This window comes from Pristis pectinata, chromosome 26 (assembly GCF_009764475.1).
Source record: "Pristis pectinata isolate sPriPec2 chromosome 26, sPriPec2.1.pri, whole genome shotgun sequence".
Lineage (NCBI taxonomy): Eukaryota > Metazoa > Chordata > Chondrichthyes > Rhinopristiformes > Pristidae > Pristis > Pristis pectinata.
The window spans coordinates 11,706,203-11,727,898 of NC_067430.1; positions in this window are offsets into that span (position 1 = coordinate 11,706,203).

A 21,696-nucleotide genomic window follows, 5' to 3' on the forward strand; every position below is an offset into this window, starting at 1 on the left:
CCATAAGAATGTTGAACTATTTCCAGAATACCTCACATAACAGCCAAAGATATTTACAGCTTCTTCCTCAAGCCCGAAAATTTTACATCTACTAATATCCCTGCCTTTTAGTTAACCCCCCCTCACCCCCACCAACCCTCATGTGCTTTCTTTGCAATAACAAAGCATGACTACCAAAAGAAAGCATTAAACCACACTCTGCATTTACCCTTAGTGAGTGAGGAGCACAAGGCGACAAGGACCAGAAAATCTCTTGTGACTTTTGAACATTTTTAAATACACTGAACAGTTCAGAGATACACTGGTTAAGAGGCTCAATGACTTCTTTATACATTGTGCTCAAGTATTGTCAGGTGTCAGGGCTTGCAATTTCTGTAAAATCCACTATCGCCTGCATAATAATTAAAAATAATGTTACTCAGAGCACATTGTAAATGAAGAAATGTTGATTCTAACCTTCATGTATTCTGCATTTGACATTTCTTGAATGGCTTTGGACCTTGTAGATCTGTGAATTTGCTTATGTCTGTTTAAAATACGGTTTAAACAGAGGTCATGCCTTTGATGGGTATAACAATGAAAAAAGGAGAATTGCACATATTCTGAAAGATCAAAGAGCATGGAGCCTGGTTGTGCTTATTTTGTAAAGTACATGGAGCAAAGCTATGCAATTGACAATGTACGTCACATTAAGGAGAGATTTTTATGAATGTGTTTTGCTGGTATGCAGCTTTATCTGTTAGCACTATGAAAAAGCACATTGAGAGCCATTTTCCATCCATTAATTATAAATAGAATAATAATTGAACTCAACAAACTTGTGAGGAAAGAGTACTAAAATTCGTACAGCCTTAATATCTTAAGGGACTAGGTCTTCTTATGAAAACTGCTGTGAAAGAGCTCAGAAAGAAAATGGTTCTTTATCCAGTGCTTAACATTTTAACAGCCCAGCAGCCACATATAACATAATAGATGATGAGATAGTTACAAGTCTGGTGTAACATCGATGGAGCATCAATTGCTAAACCTATTTTTGGTAGAAAATGCAACAATTTATTTTTCATTTGAATCCTTATTTTAAGTTCTATTTGCAATTTGAGACCAAATCACTTTGCTGCAAATAGGCCAGCATTGATATTTTGTTTGAGAGATTAGTATTTATGGATTGAAGTGTGGAAAAAGCAGTAGAGAATAAGTTGTTTGAGCCGAGCAAAACTGTGCACCTAAAGCAAGATGCACAATTCCTATCATGGATAAAAATCCAGTTCGAATCTTATGTCAAATTAACCGAGAAAGCTTGAGCTAGTAGATTAGATTGAGGTGAGATCTGTAGATAGGGAGACTCTTTTATCTGCTTCACTGCAAAATAATTGATTATGGACATTCTGCTGCCTTCTCTTACTTCACACAAACTTAAGAGGGGAATCTGGGCAAACTACATGTGTGTGTCTGTCACGTGTGTCTGTGTCCATCCCATCCCACTATCCTTCCCCCTACTCTCACAGGGGTGAGGTCAAATGTAGTATTGAAAATGAGCGTCAGCTCCAATTATTGTTCCCTTTTCACTCTCTCAATGATGCCTCGTACCTCCATGTTCATCAGCCATTTGGGTCAGGGAAGGCAACAATTTGCACAGACAATCTCAATATGACCCTGATCCTTGATAACAGCTGTGCCACGGGGCAAGAGCAAGCGGGACCTGGTTTTGTTTTTTTACCCAACGTGGATGTTTATTAATAGCAACTAGAACAATTCCAATGACAATGCAATTCAGCTGAGGAAAACCTGTGGTTCAGTGTGTGTGTGGCAGTGTGGGTGTGGGGATGGAGATGTTGGAGACAACCTTGAAATGTTTTATCACTCATCTTTCCAGATTTCAAGAACTTTACAAATTACTGGTCAAGTCCTATAGAGCCTGCCTTTATCTTAAGGCCTTTAACAAACAGTTGTGAGGAAATATGTCTGACTTGCTCATTTTATCACATGATTGACTAGTATTTAGCATTTCAGTTTAATATTTAACCAGCAGCCAAGCTTTTGTCAGAAAATAGAATTTTAAAAAATAGAATAAGCTTCATTTCCTATCCATAGAATGCCTACAGCTATTCTCTTTAGAAGGAATATCCATTTCAAATAGAAATACAGGTACCATTTGTAGAAAAAATGTTCCTCAACATGGTCCTATAATTGAAATATCCTGCCATCCTTGAATGACCACTGATCCATGAAGCAGTAGACATCCTGCAAAATACTGTGCAATCCTAAAAACTTGTTAAGCAAAGGCTTACTGTGTAGGTACAATGGTTGAGAAGCAGGATGAAGCCAATGTAAATACAATATTTTACATTAGCTGAATTATCCTGGGAAATGATGCCATGCAGAATGCAGATCGCTGTTAATTAATGGGTAAAAAGATGCAGGTGCCAGAATTGCGATGATAACCATACAGATTCGTACACATTGCCTGTCAGATCAACACGTTCACCGCAGCCACAGCAGCTCCTTAGCAGTTGTGAGGAAATATCTTTCAGCCTGCTCTATAGAAATTAAAATAAAACCTGTTTATATAACACTTCTTATTTCTCATTAAGATGGATAAAAATTCTTCACAATTAATGAAAAAAACTTAGCTGACTGCCTTCCCAAATCAGGGCTGGCGGAGTCAAATTGCACTAGTTCTCCCATGATCAATTAGGTATCAAACCTTTTATCACTCAATCGCTGTCTCAAATGCTCCACATTAATTCACAGGATGTAGATGATGCTGACAAAGCCAGCAGTTTTACACTGATCCCTAATTATTAGATACAAGATGGTGGCGAGCTTCCTTCTAGGTGGTGAAGATATACCCACAGCGATGTTGGGTGGGGACTTCCAGGATTTTGTTCTGGAAGGTGGTCACTGGTTTGGGAGGTGGTCACTGGTTTGGGAGGTACTGTCAAAGAGCCGTGGTTGGTGTGTACTATGTTGTAGATGGAGTGAATGTTCAGGGAGATGGTTAGGTTGCCAATCATGTGAGCTACTTTGATGTGAATGGCTGCTCCAGTTTTCTGGTCAATAGTGACCCCATGACGTTGATGGTGGGGGATCTGGTAAACGTCTGAACTCTCCCTTATTAGGGGACAGTCATTGATTGATCCGTGTTTGACACAAAGAGAATAACTTTCAACTCTTCAGCCAAAATTTTCCTCTTTGTAGATATAGATTGCTCTAAGGCCTTGTAAAAGGAACTGAACATTATAAAAATACCCTCACATCTTATGATGGAACAAAGGTCATTTATGGTTGGGCTGGGATACCATTGTGAGAAAATCTGCAGTGATGTCTAGATCTGGGTTAATCTCCAACAACCACAATCATCTTCCCTTGTGCTGGATATGACTCTAGCCAGTGAAGATTTCCAAAGACATTAGTGTTTCATATGTTTTAATGTTAACAATAACCACTTTCACCCTACTTCTAGCATTTATTTTGTTTATCTCTCCTGGATCAAGGTTGAAATGAGCTCTGGAGCCAAGTGATGGTGTTGAAACTCAAACTGAGCCTCATTAGTAAGGAAGTGCATTTGACTGCACTGCCATTAAAGACCAATTGTATGGTAATCAACTAGATTAGGTTCGTGCTGTTTTTTGTGGACAGGATGTACTTCGGCAATTTTCTATGCTCTTGGGTACATGCCAGTGTGCACTCGAGACAAGGCTAATTCTGGAACACACTATTTCAGGACCATAGCTGGGATGTTATTGGGGCCTAAAGCATTGGTTGCATCCAGTACATTCCTTTGAAGTAAATCAAATTAGCTGGAGACTGGTTGCTGTGAAGATGAGAACCACAAGAGAATTAAGATCAGTCATCGACACATTTCTGGCTGAAGACGCCTACAAAGGCCTTTGTCTGATCTGTTCGTTATGGTGTCACATCCATGAAAAACTGTGTCCAATGTTCAGCTTGCCCTGGATCCTGTGTTGTAGAATTGCTAGGTAGGCATTTCATTCATAGTTCTACACCTAATAACCCTTCTACACTCCTCATTGAACCAGGGCTGGTCCCTTGGTTTGACGGTATTGGTCGAGCAAATGTTATGCCAGGCCACTAAGCTACAAATTATGACAGAATGCAAGTCTGCTGCTATGAATGGCTCATAAAGCTATACAGATTTCCAGTTTTGAGCTGGTAAATCTGTTCTGATTTTGTCCCACCGGCACACAGGATGGAAGGTGCCTCAGTGTGAATACTTTGCCTCCACGTGTACCAGTCATATCTACCACTATTGTCATGCTCAGTATCACTTCTGATGGGTGGAATGGTGAAGTCAAATTTATTTTTCATGATGGTCCTTTTGCCTACCGCCACAAAGTCGGTCTGGCACCTGTGTCCTTCAGAACCTAGCCAGCCAATGTTGATGACAAACACTGAAGTCTTCTGCATTGTCACTCTCAGTGGCTCTTCCCTGTGATGTTCAACATGGAGGAGACTGACTCATCATCTGAGGGAGGGCAATAAGTAATAATCAGCAGTCAGTTTCCTTAACACTATCTACAGTTCGTAGATGACACCACTGTAGTGGGCGGAATCTTAAATTACGATGAGTTGGAGTACAGGAAGGAGATAGAGAGCCTAGTGGCTTGGTATTACGACAACAAGCTTTCCCTCAATGTCAGCAAAACAAAAGAGCTGGTCAATTACTTCAGGAAGTGGGGTGGAGCATGCGCCCCTGTTTACATTAATGGTGTTGATGTCGAGATGGTTGATACCTTCAAGTTCCTAGGTGTAAACATCACCAATAGCTTGTCCTGGTCCAACCATGTAGATGCCTTGGCCAAGAAAGCATACCAGTGCCCCTACTTCCTCAGAAGGCTAAAGAAGTATGGCATGTCCCCATTGATCCTCACCAATTTTTATAGATGCACCATTAAAAGCACCCTATCTGGATGCATCATGGCTTGGTATGGCAACTGCTCTGCCCAAGAAACTGCAGAGAGTTGTGGAAGCAGCTCAGCACATCACGGAAACCAGTCTTCCCTCCATGGATTCTGTCTACACTTCTCACTGCCTCAGAAAAGCAGCAAACGTAATCCAAGACCCCTCCCATCAGGCAGAAGATACAAAAGCCTGAAAGCACATACCACCAGGCTCAAGGACAGTTTCTATCCTGCTGTTATACGACCACTGAATGGACCTCTTGTACGATAAGATGGATTCTTGACCTCACAATCTACCTCGTAGTGGCCTTGCACCTTATTGTCTAGCTGCACTGCATGTTCTCTGTAACTGTAACACCATATTCTGCATTCTGTTATTGCTTTTCCCTTATACTACCTCAATGTACTGATGTTGTGAAATAATCTGTCTGGACGGCATGCAAAACAAAGTTTTTCACTGTACCTTGGTACGTGTGACAATAATAAACCAATTACCCTACTAATTTTTGAACGAGTGGAGTCAGTGTTGAGGACTCCTAGGTGACATCGTGCAAAATTTATGTAACTGCATCACCATCTTTTGTGGAGAATGGTGAGATCTCAGCCTCAGGCTCAGGATAAACAGTGTTTCCAGTGTTCACGAACTCTGTTGAGTCTAACTTGTAAGGTGTTACCTGCAATAGGTTAGCAATCCAGATTTGCCCTCGCCATTAAAGGCATTCTTTATACATCTTTGGATTGTTTCGGTGGCTTGAAAAAACTCAAGGTTAGCAATATAGAGCTGCTCATGGGACAAGACTTATCTGGGAACCATGGTGGAAGGGTCTGAGCTGTTAACCGGAATGTATGATTCAGTACCCTGACTCGCAGAATGCAGCCTGACCGGTTTGAGAGACAACTGGGAAAGTAGGCAAAGGAATAGCAAATGGAATTTAACTCAGACAAGTGTGAAGTGATGCATTTTTGGAAGTTAAACTGGGGCAGGACTTATACAGCACATGGCAGGGCCCCAGAGAGCGTTGTAGAACAGAGAGGCCTGGGGTACAAGTACATACTTCCCTGAAAGTGGCGACACAGGTAGACAGGGCGGTGAAGAAGGTATGTGACACATCTGCCTTCATCGGATGGGGCACTGAGTTAGGATTTCACGTTACAGCTGTACAGGATATTGATGAGGCCGCACCTGTGATATTGTGTGCAGTTCTGGTAGCCAACTATAGGAAGGATGTGATTCGGAAAGGGTGCAGAAAAGGTTCACAAGGATGTTGCTGGGACTGGAGGGCTTGAGTTAGAAGGATGGACTGAATAGGCTGGGGCTGCTTTCCCTGGAGCAAAGGGAGCTGAGGGGTGACCTCATAGAGATGTATAAAATCATGAGGGGCATAGAGAAGGTGGATGGTCACTGGCTTTTTGCCAGTGTGGGGGAGTCTAAAACTAAGGGCATAGGTTTAAGGTGAGAGGGAAAATATTTAAAGGGGACCTGATGGGCAAGTTTTTCACACAAATGGAACGAGCTGCCAGAGAAAGTGGTAGAGGCGGATACAATTATATTGTTTAAAAGACACTTGGACAGGTTCATGGATGGGAAAAGTTCAGAGGGACGTGGGCCAGGTTCTGGCAAATAAGACTAGTTCAGGAAGGCACCTTGGTTGGCATGGACAAGTTGGGCCGAAGGGCCTGTTTCCTTGCTATATGACTGAATCTATGAGTTCTCCCGATTTATGCAATAGTTTCCACAGAGGACTTTACACAGCTGACTAGCAGGATGCACCTTTGTAATGTCTGAATTTAGCCCCTTGGTGGTCTGTCCAGTTTTATTCTTATTGGCCTGCAAATTCAGATGGATGGTACTTTTTTTTCAGCTTTCCATATGTGAAAAACACTATTGTCTGCATTGAAACACTATTTTCCACGTTGAATTGGATCATTCCAGAAATTCCACTGGCACCTCTGGTCATGAATCACTCTTGTACGTCTAACACACGTGACATCATTCCTAATGCAACATCATTTCAGATCACCATGGTGGCAACTAGACCAAGCTGTCTTTGGAGTGGCCATTGTTGACCAATTCCAGAACAACTAGACCTTCACAACCTCAATCTCCCACACAGCTCTCAAATCTACCATTTAATCCAGCCAGCAACTTCCAAATCACTATCACTCACTCCATGACCACCAACTGATCTCCCCAACGGAGGCCGAATTTCTACAACAATCTCCATCCCACCCCAACACCTGGCCATTCACTCGACCTTCAATGCACACCTCCAGCTCCTGTCTTGTTTGCTGATGGGATTTTACAACAATGTGGTTATTTCTTGGTTACCATTATTGATGCTAGTTTTATTATTCCAGGTTGCTTAATTAAATAAATTTAAATTCCCTGCTTGCTGTGGTGAAATTCATACTTGTCCACCAACATAACCATTATGCTGTCTGTGTTTCTCTCAAGTCCTGCAGCATTTGGTGTTACATCTGTAGTTCCTCCAGCACTGCCTCTCACTCTTCCCAACCCCCCTCCCCCTTTTGCCCCCCACCTCCCATCCCCCCCAAGACCTGCAGTACTCAGCCTGCCTCTCTACTCAATACTTAACAATCAATCTGTCTCCTAAATCCTAACATAGAGAAAGTTCAATAACAGCAGTACCTGGGAGACAAGTGGACTGAACTGGGATTTGGAACAGAAACATTTTGAGTGCTGGGTGATTTGCTGGAGGGTTGGTAATGCTAGGGGTGCTGATTTTAGTTCCTGGGGTCCTTAGTTGTGGGGAGGAAAGTCAACAAGGGATCAGTCATCAGCTGTGAAAAACTTTGAAGCATGCTGATGAGGTAAAAGGTGTTATATAAACAGAAGATTTTTGGCTGATGGAGTTAAGGATATTTTCTCACAGCTGTGTTGAGGCTGTAGTGGAAGTGTTGATCTGACAGACAATACATTTGCTGTATGGTTATCATCACAATTCTGACACCTGCATCTTTATTACCCATTAATTAGCAGCGATCTGCAATCTGCAAAGCATCGGTTCCCATGAAAGTTCAGCTAATAATAAAATATTGTATTTATACTGGCTCCATCCTGCTTCTCAGCCATTGTATATCCACAGCAAGCATTTATTTAACCAGTTAAAAGTTGCATTGGATTTGACAGTGTTTATTAATTCATGGCTGTGTCTGCCTCAATGCTAAATCCTTTCCCATTCCTAAATCTATAACCCCCTTGGTCTTTCTCTCAGTTTTAAATCTTCTCAAGCATGATTGTTCAACTCTTTGCATGCAAAGTGACTTGGGATAATTTATTATTGTTATACAAATGCAAGTGGTTGTTAACACCTGTTGGCAGTCTAGATAAACAACATAGTGATGCTTTCACAGTGCTTCAACACTGAGTATTAATTTGAAGATCCTGTGCAGAACAACCTGGCAATGTTTCACACCCCTTGTTCTCCAAAATATGGAGCTCTCCCACAGTCTGTGCAATTGCCTGAAACTCTCTCCTCGAAATGAAGAAACTCAGATGTAGCATTCTCAATGGACAAAGGAAGTCTCCAAATGCATATGTCTGCAGACTACTAGTTTAACAAAACAGTACGTTCTCCCCTGCAACTAGTGAGGTAACTCTTTATAATCACCCCTTCACATTATTCCAAACTAGTGATTATTCTGCCACTAATGCAATCGGTTTAGTTTAGGTGCGGTACTCTCACCTCCACCTCTGGGGGCCAATACTTCACTTTATGTACATACAAAACTAAAGAACATTATTGTACAAGGAGAGGCCACCCCAACCCATCCTGGCTCTGCCAAACAAAACAAAACTAATCGTCCTTCCCACTGCATGATCTGTAGCTTTATAGTTTACAGGATGTTAAGTGTTCATCCAATTAGTTTGTCAATGTGATGCACATTTTATAGAACACAGAACAGTACACCACATAAAGAGGTCACATAATGATGTCTGTCCTGACCATGAGTTACACCAAAAACACTACCCTTTCTGGCAGTGCCATGACCAGGCAATGAAACAGGCATTTAAACAATAGAAAACAGGAGTGGGAGAAGGCTATTCTAGGCTGCTCTGCCATTCAATGTGATTATGGATGATCCTCCATCTCGATTCTGCATTCCCACTCCCCCACTATAATCCCTTGATGCTTTTTGTGTTTAGAAATCTATCTGTCTCCTTCTTAAACATTTTTATCAACTTGGCCTCCACTTCCTTCTGTGACGGAGAATTCCACAGGTTCCTCATTCTCTGAGTGATAAACAAATCCTCCTCATCTTAGTTCTAAATGCCTTACCCCATGTCCTGAGACTGTGACTCCTTGTTCTTGATACTCAATACAGGGGAAACATCCTACCCATATCCAGTATGTCTAGCACCATCAGAACTTTGCACATTTCAATGAAATTTCCTCTCATTCTCCAATATCCTGGTACAAGACCTAGTCAATCCAATCTCTCCTGGTATGATAGTCTCAGCAATCAGTCTGATGAACCATTGCTATATTCCCTCAATGGCAGATATATCCTTTCTTAGGTAAGGAGACTAAAACTTCACACACTCAAAATGTGGTATCACCAAGGTCCTGTATAATTGTAGCAATACAGCCTTTCTCCTGTACTCAAACTGCTTGCAATGAAGGGCAACATATCATTTGCCCTCTTAACAGTTTGTTGAACCTGAATGTTTGCTTTCAGTGACTAGTTTACACCCAGGTCCCTTAGTACATCAACATTTCCCAGTATACTACCATTTAAATAATACTCCACCTTTCTCGTTTTCCTAAGTGGAGAACTTCTTGCTTGAGCACATTATATTGCATCTGGTGTGCATTTTTCTACTTAATTTGTCCAATCATTTTGAAGCTCTTTGCATCCTTCTCACAACCCACAATCCCTCTCAATTTCATGTTGTCAGCATATTAACAAATGTGTTTAGTTCCCTCATTCAGGTATTGGTGTACATTATGAATGGCTGTAATTCCTTCTAATTTTCCCTCTAATTTCCCCAATTTCCCTCTAACTCCCGTTTACTTCAAATGCACATCTTTTGTTTTAAATGACCAGTCCCTCCTTTCCAAAGACAACAAGCCTAGACTGGACAATCTTTCCTCATAACTAAAATTCCCTATTCCTGGAAACATCCTCAAAAATCTCCTCTCCAGTGTTATCATCCACCGGAAATATGGTGACCAGAACTATGCACAGTCCCCTAAACGTGGCCTAACTAATCCTGGTGCAGATTGAACATAACATCCTGACTCTTTTATTCTGTGTTATGTTCAATAAAGGAAGTTATCTTGCATACATTCTTAGCCACCTTACTTACTTATCCTGGTATCTTCATGAATCTCCACACTCTCCAGTATCACTCCATTTGTTGGGTATTCCATTGACTTGTTTGCACCCACCTACCAACTGCTCTCCCCACCTCCAAAATGCAATAGCTCATGCTTTCCTACAAAGAATCCCATTTCTCATATGATGATAGTGCATAACCTCTGCAGTCGTTTGAGCAGAGTGCTAGTGGTTTTATAGTTGGGAACTAGCTATAAATGAATGCTCAGTCAGTTTTTTTCTGCTGGATGTAAAAAATCCAAGAACTACATTTACAGGAACAAAGAACTGAACAGTCCAAGCACTTCCCTCCATGAAAACCATTTGCTACTTGTCAAATCTCGACTGATGGAGCCTGACTGCTGTGCTTGCCTACATATCAATGTGAATACAGTAATTCAATCAGTTGTGAAGCACCTTAAGCTAACCCGAGGATGCAAAAATTGCAAAATCATTGTTAATTCTATATTTTCTCATCTTACACCTCATGTTATACCTGACCTGACAGTGCAAATACTAAATACTAAGAACGGAAAATAATCCTCAACAACTATTTTGGAATAAAAGCAAATGTCATTTGGAAAAGAATAGGCTAATAATTTAATGTTAGAATGGACATTTCAAGAAATTTCTGCATGACCACCTCAATCAATTCTCTGATGAAATAACAGAGATGGTTGATGAAGGCAGTGCGGCTGACATGCATGCAGATTTATAAAAGGTATTTGACAAAGTAGCGCATAATGGACATGTCAACAAAATTAAAGTTCATTGGGATTGAAAGGACAGTGGCGTGGCATGGATACAAAACCAGCAAAGGGATGGAAAGCAGAGAATAACTGAGCAGATGCTTTTCAAACTGGAGACAAGAATACAGAGATATTCCCTGGGGTGGGAGTTTAATTAGGACAAATATAAAAATCTTTAATCTCTGCTTGGGTAGATAGGTTATGACCTTAATGTTTACAAATTACATGAACCTCAAAGGTAGTGGATGAAGAAGAGATTACCATACTGCAGCAGGGTATGGACAGACTACTGAAATGAACAAATAAAAGGTAATGTTAAGTAGCTGAAGTGATATATTTTGGTTGAAGGAATGAGAAGTAATATGAACTGAATGGCTCAATGTTGAGAGTACGGGTATAGAATACTTTTTTATAACTATGCTATAAATTAAGAGGCATACAACTGTGACAAATTTTATGTGCTGTCGGTCAATTTTGCATTAGAGTTATTGAGTCATAAAGTCCTACAGCATGGAAACAGGCCCATCAGTCCACCAAATCCATGCTGACCATCAACCACCCATCTACACTAATCCTACATTAATCTCATATTTTATTCTCACCACATTCCCATCAACTACCCCCAGATTCTACCACTCGCCTACAAACCAGGGGGCAATTTACAGTGGCCAATTAACCCACCACACATCCTTGGGATGCGGGAGGAAACCCACGCGGTCACAGGGAGAACATGCAAACTCCATGCACACAGGACCCAAGGTCAGGATTGAACCTGGGTCTCTGGCATTCTGAGGCAGCAGCTCTACTATTAACATATTAAATGTTAATTAATGCTCACTCTAGATTGAAGATTAAATATGTCAATGGATATAATCGGTTATTTATTCCCTCTCCTGCCTCATTCCCACTTGTATGTTCAAATGGGATGACTGTTGATGTTTCTGACTTCCACTGGTTTCAGTTATGTTTATCTCCTCTTTTTTCTCCAATACCATCTCCTTCACATCCATCTCCACTGCATTATGCATCTCTTCTTTAGTCTTCCTCTTCTTCCTGCTGGTGATGACTTTTCCCACATGTTGCTCCATTTTCCTGTGAACCTCTCTAATGATACCAGTCTTCCCTCTTGAACCTTCTCAGTTGCTTTTTCCTCCAAAACGTTAATTTGACACATCAGTGATGCTCAACAGTCCTCAGAGTGTAGTAGTCATTTCAAAGACATTATTTTTCTGATTCAGTCCTTTAGTTTCATGCATGCAACAGTTAAAGTCAAACCAGAAAAATCAATACCCATTTCCATCTACACTATGCTGCTTCAAACTCATAATTAAAAAAAGGAATGTCTGGGAAATAGCAGCTTGAACCTGCAAATTGGAAGTACCACTTGAAAGTGCACTGGAAACTGGATTGAACAGCACATTTTAACTATTTGAGTGTATCAAAGCTTCGTAATTACCACAGTAAGCCAGCCCTGATGCCAGGCATTTCCACAACTTGCCAAGCGAGGAAGGATGGAAGTATCTTATATTCCATCAGATTAACTGCATTTAGATTGAAAAGCTAAATAAAACCTGCAGATTCTAGAAATCTGAAATAAAAACAGAAAATGCTGGAAGTACTCAGCAGTCCAGGCAACAGCTGTGGAGAGAAAAATATTTAACATTTCCGGTCAGTCATCTTTTATCAGAAGTAGAACATCTCTCCACAGCCGCTGCCTGACCTGCTGAGAATTTCCAGCGTTCTCCGTTTTTATAACTGCATTTATATGGTGCATTAGCTCCTTAACATATCTTAAAAGCATGTCACAAAATGGAGTCCAGCTACACTAATTATGTATTCAGATATTATAGCCATTCTGCCCAGGCAACATTCCAGCAACAGCAAAAAGCTGGCCAACCAACTGAAAATGTTGGTTGAGGGAGGATGTTTACGAGGGTTAACTGCATCAAGACAGAAAGCTCCCTAATTTTCTTTAAGGAGTGTGTGGCATCTTTTGCATTCATCTAAACCATGAGTTTCATATCAAAACAAATGGACAATCATTCCAACAATGCAACAAACAGTCTTGTGCTGGGTAAAAACAGCTTAGATTATTTATACACAACATGACATTGCAACCTGCAGACTCAAAAGTGAGAGAATTCTATCTACAGAGCCTAATTTTCTAATTTCTAGAGGCAAAAATCAGAAATTATTTTTCATTTAGTGGTGATCATCATGTATAAAAAAAGGTATAAAATGCCAAACTAATGATTCTGCAGTAACTATGCTCAATGACTGATGAAATGTTGTTCTTGGCCACAGGCAAGACAATGAAACCTCAGGATGACTGGAGATGTATTATAAATACTTCATAATAACTTCAGAACAATCAACTGCAGTTTATAAATCTTTGAAGTCATCAGTTATTTGCAAGTAACATAACCTTTCTCACCAATGCAGCAATGGTCATTGCTCCTTCAAACCAGGTTTCAAATATCATGCTGTGAACACTCCTCCTCTGCATGCCAGCTGTGACTCGATCAGTAGCACTCTCGCCTGTGAATCAGAAGGTTGTCATTTAAATCCTACTCCAAAGCCTTGAACACAACAATCTAGCCTAACACTCTAGTGCTGTACTTACAGAGTGCTGTACTTAACAGAGAAGCTGTCAATTCAGTGAGATAATATACCAGGCCCTGTTTGCTCTCTCAGGTCCTATGGCCCTATTTTGAGGAAAAGTAGGTAGTTCTCACTGGCTATTACTTATCCCTCTATCATCATCACTGAATCAGATTATCCGGTCATTGTTATAGGAGCTTGCAGCATGCAAGTTAGCTGTTGTATTTCTTATATCGCAACAGTGACCACATTTCAAAAGCATTTTATTGAAGGCATAGTGCTTTGTGATGTCATGAGATTGGGAAAGGTCCAATATAAATGCAAGTCTTCCTTTTGTGGTACTGTCACTAGATTGAGCTCGTCGTAGAATACTGCTTTCCAACTTAATCTATTCCATTTCCTTAAAATGAATTACCTATTCATATGGCATTCAACACCATCATCTCTTCAGTATTAATCAATAAGCTTCAGAACCTGGGCCTCTGTACCTCCCTCCGCAACTGGATCCTTGACTTCCTTGTCGGGAAGTGAGGATCGGTAATAACATCCCCTCCTTACTGACAATCAACACAGGTGCACCTCAAGGATGCATGCTTAGCCCACTGCTCTACACTCTCTACACTCATGACTGTGTGGTTAAGCACAGCTCAAATGCCATCAAGAATTTACCAATGACACTACTGTTGTTGGTAGAATCTCAGATGGTGACGAGGAGGCATACAGGAGTGGGACAGATCGGCTGGTTGAGTGGTGTTGTGACAACAACCTCACACTGAATGTCAGAAAGACCAAGGAATTGATTGTGGACTTCAGGAAGGGGAAGTCAGGAGAACACACACCAGTCCTCATTGAGGGGCAGTGGTTGAAAGGGTGAGCAGCTTCAAGTTCCTGGCATCGAAATCTCGGAGGATTTATCCAGGACCACCACAATGAAGCATTCATGAAGAAGGCATGCCAGTGGCTCTACTTCGTTAGGAGTTTAAGGAAATTTGGTATGTCACCAAGGACTCTTGCAAATTTCCATAGATGTATGGTGGAGAGCATCTTGACTGGTTGCATCACCATCTGGTATGGAGGCTCCAATGCACAGGATTGCAAGAGGCTGCAGAAGCATTGTAGGCTCAGCCAGCTCCATCACGGTCACAACCCTCCCCCACCATCGAGGACATCTTCAAGAGGCGGTGCCTCAAGGCGGCGGCATCCATCACCAAGAACCCTCACCATTCAAGACATGCCCTCTTCTTGTTACTACTATCGGCGAGGAGGTACAGGAGCCTGAAGACCCACACTCAATGATTTAGGAACAGCTTCTTCCCCTCCGACATCAGATTTCTTAATGGTCCATGAACACTACCTCGTTATTCCTTTTTTTTGCACTATTTTTAATTTTGTAATTTATAGTAATTTTATGTCTTTGCACTGTACTGCTGCTGCAGAACAACAAATTTCACGACATATAAGTCAGTGATAATAAACCTGATTCTGATTCTATTCTTTCACCCATTATATTTTTCAAACTAAGGCTTGCTGTCACCTATTCAATATTACCTGATTCACCTAAAGGTGGAAATTAATGTGTGTGATGCATATAAATATTTAATGTGCCCATATTGAATTCTGCTCTGCATCTAATTTAGCAGAGGCGCTAAAGCATTCATTCTGCTTCTCACAATGATGGTAATTTTCTTTCACACAAGTTGTTGTATTCAGAATATTGTTGCTTTCCTTTTGGCCAGTTCACTTTTTTTTTCCCCCATTTCAACTCCTGTTCAAATTTGGAACACAGGTCTACATCCTTAGATACATCACAATTTGTGGTATGTATTAACGACTTGGATATATGTGGGACAAATGATCAGTAAATTTGTGGATGGTGGGTGGTGTTGTGGATAGTGAGGAAGGTTGTCTAAGGCTACAGCAGGATATAGATCAGATGGAAAGTTAGATAGAGCATTGGCAGATAGAATTTAATTGCAATAGGTGCGAAGTGATGAAATCTGGGAAGTCCATATACAGTAAATGGTAGGATGCTAAGGAATGTTGATGGACAAAGGGACCTTGGGATTCAAATCCATAGTTCCCTGAAAGTGGCAACATACATGGAAAGGATGTTGAAGAAGACATCTGCTATGCTTGCCTTTATAGGGTCAAGGCATAGAATATAAAAGTTGGAATAATATGTTGCAACTTTACAAAACTCTGATTAGCCCGCACTTGGATATTGTGTGCAATTCTGGTCACCACACTGTAGGAAGGGTGTAGTTGCACTGGAGAGAGCAGGTTCACCAGGATGTTACCTGGATTGGAGGACTTTAAGTTTATGGGTAGAGATTGGATAGGCTGGGCTTGTTTTCCCAGAATGAAGGAGGATGAGGGATGATCTGATAGAAGTGTATAAACAGGTTTAGATAGAGCAGATAGTCAGAATTTTTTTTTCCCCAATGGTAGGGGTATAAAATCAAGAGGGCATAGGTTTAAGGTGAAAGGAAGGAGTTTTAAAGAGGATTTGAGGAGAACGGGTTTTTTTTAAAAAGAGAGTGGTTGATATCTGAAACGTTACTGTCAGAGGAGGTGGTGGAGTCGGGTACAATCACTGTGCTTAAGAGGCATTTATACAGAGAGTTAAATAGGCAAGGCATAGAAGGATACAGACCTAATGTGGGCAAATGGGATTAGCGTAGATTGTCAAGAGGTCAGCATAGACCTGATGGGCCAAGGAGCTCATTTGTGTGCTGTTCAACTCTATGCCTCTATTACTGAAATTACCCTTCTTCATGAGGCATTTTCTATTATGTCCTGCCCAACTATTATCCTTCAACCAAAGGCTAAATGTTGGCTAGGGGGCCAGAGGATCACAGCACAATCCGAACAATCATCTGCAGTTCATAAACCTCTGAAGTCATCGATTACTTCCAAGTAATGTAACCTTCCTCACCTGCCTTTATTTTTTACCAGTGCAGCAATGGCTATTGCTACTGCAAGCCAAGTTTCAACTATCATGTCACACACAGTCTTCTGCTGCATGCCAACGTGCAATGTTTAAATATTAAGTCATTAATTTAATTGCTGTTTGTTTCCCACAATACAACAGTGACTTCATTTCAAAAGTATCCTATAAGTAAATCATTATGGCCTAGAAATTGGTGCAATAAATGAGCTAGCTTTTCAATACTAAAAGTAAAAAAAATGTTATGTCAAATAGCGTGTTTAGCATTATTAGCACCTGTGCTTGGTTGGGTGAGCTGCAAAGAGAAATTGTGATATTGGTGAAAATAATGGTGGAACAATTATAGGGGAGTTTGACTTCAGGATGCAGACCTAGTAGGAAGTGAGTTAAATTGATAAAATATATTCTTCATTGCATTCACAGTGTGGAAGCATGAAGGCTGCTATGGATGTGAGGGAAAGGTGGAGCAATGGTCGAGACTGCTTTGCAATGTGTATGCATAGCCCTTGTGCAACTGTGTGCCCAGATGGGCTACTGTGAAATGAGTGGCCCTGAGGCACTGTGAGATAGGAACCTATCAAAGTGGTAGCCACAACTTGTACTGAGGTAAGCAATACAGAAATGCTGCAATTTTTTTTTGTCAGAGGTGATTGTGGACAAAATGCAGCACATAAAAATGATTGGGGTAGAATCTGTGCAAAACATTAATGTCCTTTCTGGGACACTTTTATCTGCATATCAATGCCGACTTGCAGATGGGTTTGCTCATTGTCACACTGACTGAGAAACAAAAAGCGAAGGTTGCATATTATTGCTCCAAATTCTGTCACTAAGACCGGGATGACCGTTGCCCACATTGATGCCATCATTACATTGGCAGATGACACTGGAAAATGGCAGCCACATTAGCTGGAATCTCACCTGGAAGTAACCAGCCTAATTTCCCAATTTATGGGACTTGCACAAAAATATCTTATTATATTAACACATGTGCTAGTCATATGCCCATTGCGCATATAACTGGGCACTAATGGGTTGCAATTTTCCAGGCCACATACCTTGCAATGTACTTCAGTTGTGAAAGACACTGTATAAACTGTTCATGTAACAACATTAACCAAAACATTTGGACACATGATGCCAGTTTTTTTTCCAGTTTCTACACATTCTGAGTGGAATTCCAGGTGAAAAATGCCACCCCTGAAACTCAACCAGGCATGTGTGCTTATCGAATCTGCAAGCCAGTGACTTTTGGCTTCTCTCGTTGGTCCTGCTCAATGCAACCTTGCCACTGTTTTTGCCCCCTGGATTTGTCTTCTCATTTGGTCTTACAACAATTAAAAGTAAATTTTATGTCAATTAATTTACTTAGTACTATTAATACTCCTCCTTGGACTCTGTCTTTACCTCTTGTTGTCTTGGTGAAGCAGCCAGCATAGTCAAAGACCCCACCCACCGGGACATTCTCTCTTCTTCCATCGGGTAGAAGATACAGGAGCCTGAGGGCACGTACCACCAGACTTAAGGACAGCTTCTACCCCACTGTGATAAGACTATTGAATGGTTCCCTTATACAATGAGATGGACTATAACCTCATGATCTATCTTGTTGTGACCTTGCACCTTATTACACTGCACTTTCTCTGTGGCTGTGACACTTTACTCTGTACAGTTATTGTTTTTACCTGTACTACATCAATGCACTCTGTACTAACTCAATGTAACTGCACTGTGTAATGAACTGACCTGTATGAACGGTTTGCAAGACAAGCTTTTCACTGTACCTCAGTACAAGTGACAATAATAAACCAATACTCCCCATGGTTTGTATTTAAAAATTCTTGGTCAGTATAACCCGAACTATGGGGGATAATGTAGTGAATTAAACCTATTAGAAGCAATTTGCATGTACATCCACTTAACAAGTAGGCCGTTCATCGCAACAAAGTCTTAATTTTACAAATCTCAATGCATGCATAAACTTAGAGCAAACAATACTAATGATATTCTGTTTACTTATGCAAATCAAAACAGTTAGTGCATAAAGTGACATCATTAACTCAAAATCCTTTAGTCTAAGTTTGGTGAATCTTGGATGATAATTGAATCAAATTGTTTCCTCTGTTTTTGACGCTGCTGCATCAACAATCCCTAATCTCAGTAAATAGTGAGCTGTTATTTGAAAAGTAAGCAACGGGCATGTTGTGAATTGGGACCCAAGAAGCAATGAGCGTTGCCATGGTAACCCCTTGAGCTGTTACTGAATTGAACCTGCTCCCTTGTAAAAAAGATGTGCTTTAAATACATAGAGCTCATCCATTAATCCTTGAAAGGAAAGTTATGTATGTAAATCTTATAAATTCTCACTAATCTTAAGGAGCGCTGCATGGGGATCATTAGAGAGCTCTTGATGAGGTGGAAGCACAGTGAGGTAATGAATTTATCCTTAAAGCATCATGCAAGTACCAAAGTATTCAAAAGCCTGCCTAAGATGCAGGAATAAACAAGCATGAATACTTTAATAAGACCCATTGGTCACTGAAGTGCCAATGTTTCTTCTGAAAGACAAAATGTTGGCTGAATCTCAAATCATTCTCAGAGCTGCACCCAAAGAATCAATTTTGATTCATTGTGAAGAAAGTGAGCAGCTAAACTTTAGCTTAATTAACCGTGATTATCATCCACTCACACCTGATCCTGGGCTGACGCAGTGATACTCTTAACAAATAACAGGGTTGCCGCATCTACTGCACACACAAGCACATGCTGACACAGTTCCGCTTGCTAAGAGGCACCTGTTTCTACAGAGAAAATTACCTACAAGTAACAATTGGTGGTACATATAATTTATACATCAACAGTGTAATGTTATTATGGGTATTGCAAATTCCTCTTAATTAACATTTATCCTCTATCATTCCCCACACCTAAAGAGATGGAGGTGCTAATTGTAATAAATCTGAATTTAAAAACCTTGCCTATTCCTACCAAGTCCCTTTTCTATTGTTAAGATCAAAAAAGCTGCAGATGCTGGAAATCTGAAAAAAAAAAAAAAAAAAAGTGCTGGAAACTCATCACTTAAGGCAGCATCTGTGATCATTGACCTGAAACATTAACTTTGTTTCTCTTTCCACAGATGCTGTTTAAACTGCTGAATGTTTCCAACGTTTTCTGTTTTCATCCCTTGTCCGCCCTTCTCTCCTGAAGAAATTGAACCTTGCTTGGTTACGTATCTTCTTGCCTCAGCAACCTTCCAGTCCCTCACTCAAGTGGGCAATCTTCATGAATGAGCCTGGGCACTGAATGTCAGATGACTGATCATGATTGACATCCAAGTTTAATGCTGTTCTCAACCAAAAACCACACATGGATGCTGTCAGAAGATGGCACAAGATTGTGATCAGCACTTCAAACCTTTAATAGTTTCCTTAGTCCAACTGTAATTATCTAGGGAATTCATTTTTGCTATAACCAGTTCCCACGATAACTATTCAATTAACTATAGGATTTATCTTGTGCTTTGATCTCTGAAGGAGATCCTCATAGTTCATCATGGTCTATTCTAACTCTTGTAGTCTCTAAGCACTTCAAAGCAAGTTTATCATCACCAGGTCACGATGGGTTAAATTATCTTCTTTTGCACTTTTCCGAAATTCCAGTTGTTTTCTGTTCTGCAGGAAATGCCCCACACCTCAGTCCTCAATAATTCTTATAAAATTCCTTAAGGATTTTTCTAATGATTATTGAGGAACTACTTATCACTTCTTATTTTCTGAAGCAATGTGGAAGACTCTCATATAGACCCTCATAAAGAGTCCGCCCAGAAACCTATCCCTTTGGCTGACCTCCAGTTGAATAAGTCCTGATACATTAATGGGACTTCAATCAGGCCAACCTCAAGAGTGTGTTACCAAAATACTATCAGCACATCTCCTGGTCCACCAGGGGCACCAACACCCTTGACCACTGCTATACAACCATCAAAGATGCCTTCCAAGCCACCCTTCGTCCTCACTTTGGGAAATCAGACCACCAGGCTGTGCTCCTTCTCCCCGCATACAAACAGAAACTGAAACGGGAGGATCTGGTACGGAGAGTTGTGCAGTGCTGGTCTGAGGAAGCAGATGAGCTCCTACGTGACTGCTTTGAGACAGTGGACTAGTCCATGTTCAAAGACTCAGCTGCCAGCCTTGATGAGTATGCCACCACCATCACAGACTTTATCAGCAAGTGTGTGGAGGACTGTGTACCAAAGAAGACAATACTGGTATTCCCAAACAGGAAACATGGATGAACCGGGAGATCCACTCCCTAATGAAGGAGAGGACTACTGCACACAAATCTGGTGATCCTGATCTGCTACAAGAAATCGAGGTATGACCTTCGGAAAGCTATCAGGGATGCCAAGAGGCAATACCAACTCAAAATAGAGTCCCTGACCAGCCGTCAGTTATGGCAGAGCTCACAGGCCATAACAGGCTACAAGACGAAGTTGGGCTGCCATAGCTAACAACAGCGCATACGTTCCTGATGAAGTTAGCACATTGTATGTGCGTTTTAACAAAAGGGAAGTGGATTATCACCATCCATCCCGACAGCCAACAACGCAGCTGAACCTGTGATCACAGTAGAGGACGTAAGATCAGTTTTGGGTTAGTGAACACGAGGACAGCACCTGGCCCATATGGTGACCCGGGCCGCGTGCTCAGAGCTTGTGCTGATCAGCTGGCAGAAGTATTTGTGGACATATTCAACCTCTCCCAGCTTCAATCTCAGGTTCCCTCCTGTTTTAGGACCACTATCATCCCGGTACCAAAGAAAAGCAAGGTAACATGCCTCAATGACTACCGACTAGTGCTCTGACATTCACCATCATGAAGTACTTTGAGAGGTTGGTAATGGCACGCATCAACTCCAGCCTACCAGACAAGCTGGACCCACTGCAATTCGCCTATTGCCCAAAACAGGTCGACAGCAGATGCCATCTCCCTGGCCCTACACTCAGCTCTGGAGCATCTGGACAGTAAAGACACTACGTTAGACTATTGTTTATTGACTATAGCTTTGCCTTCAACACAATAATCCCAAGCAAGCGTGTCACCAAACTCCAAGAGCTAGGACTCAACACCTCCCTCTG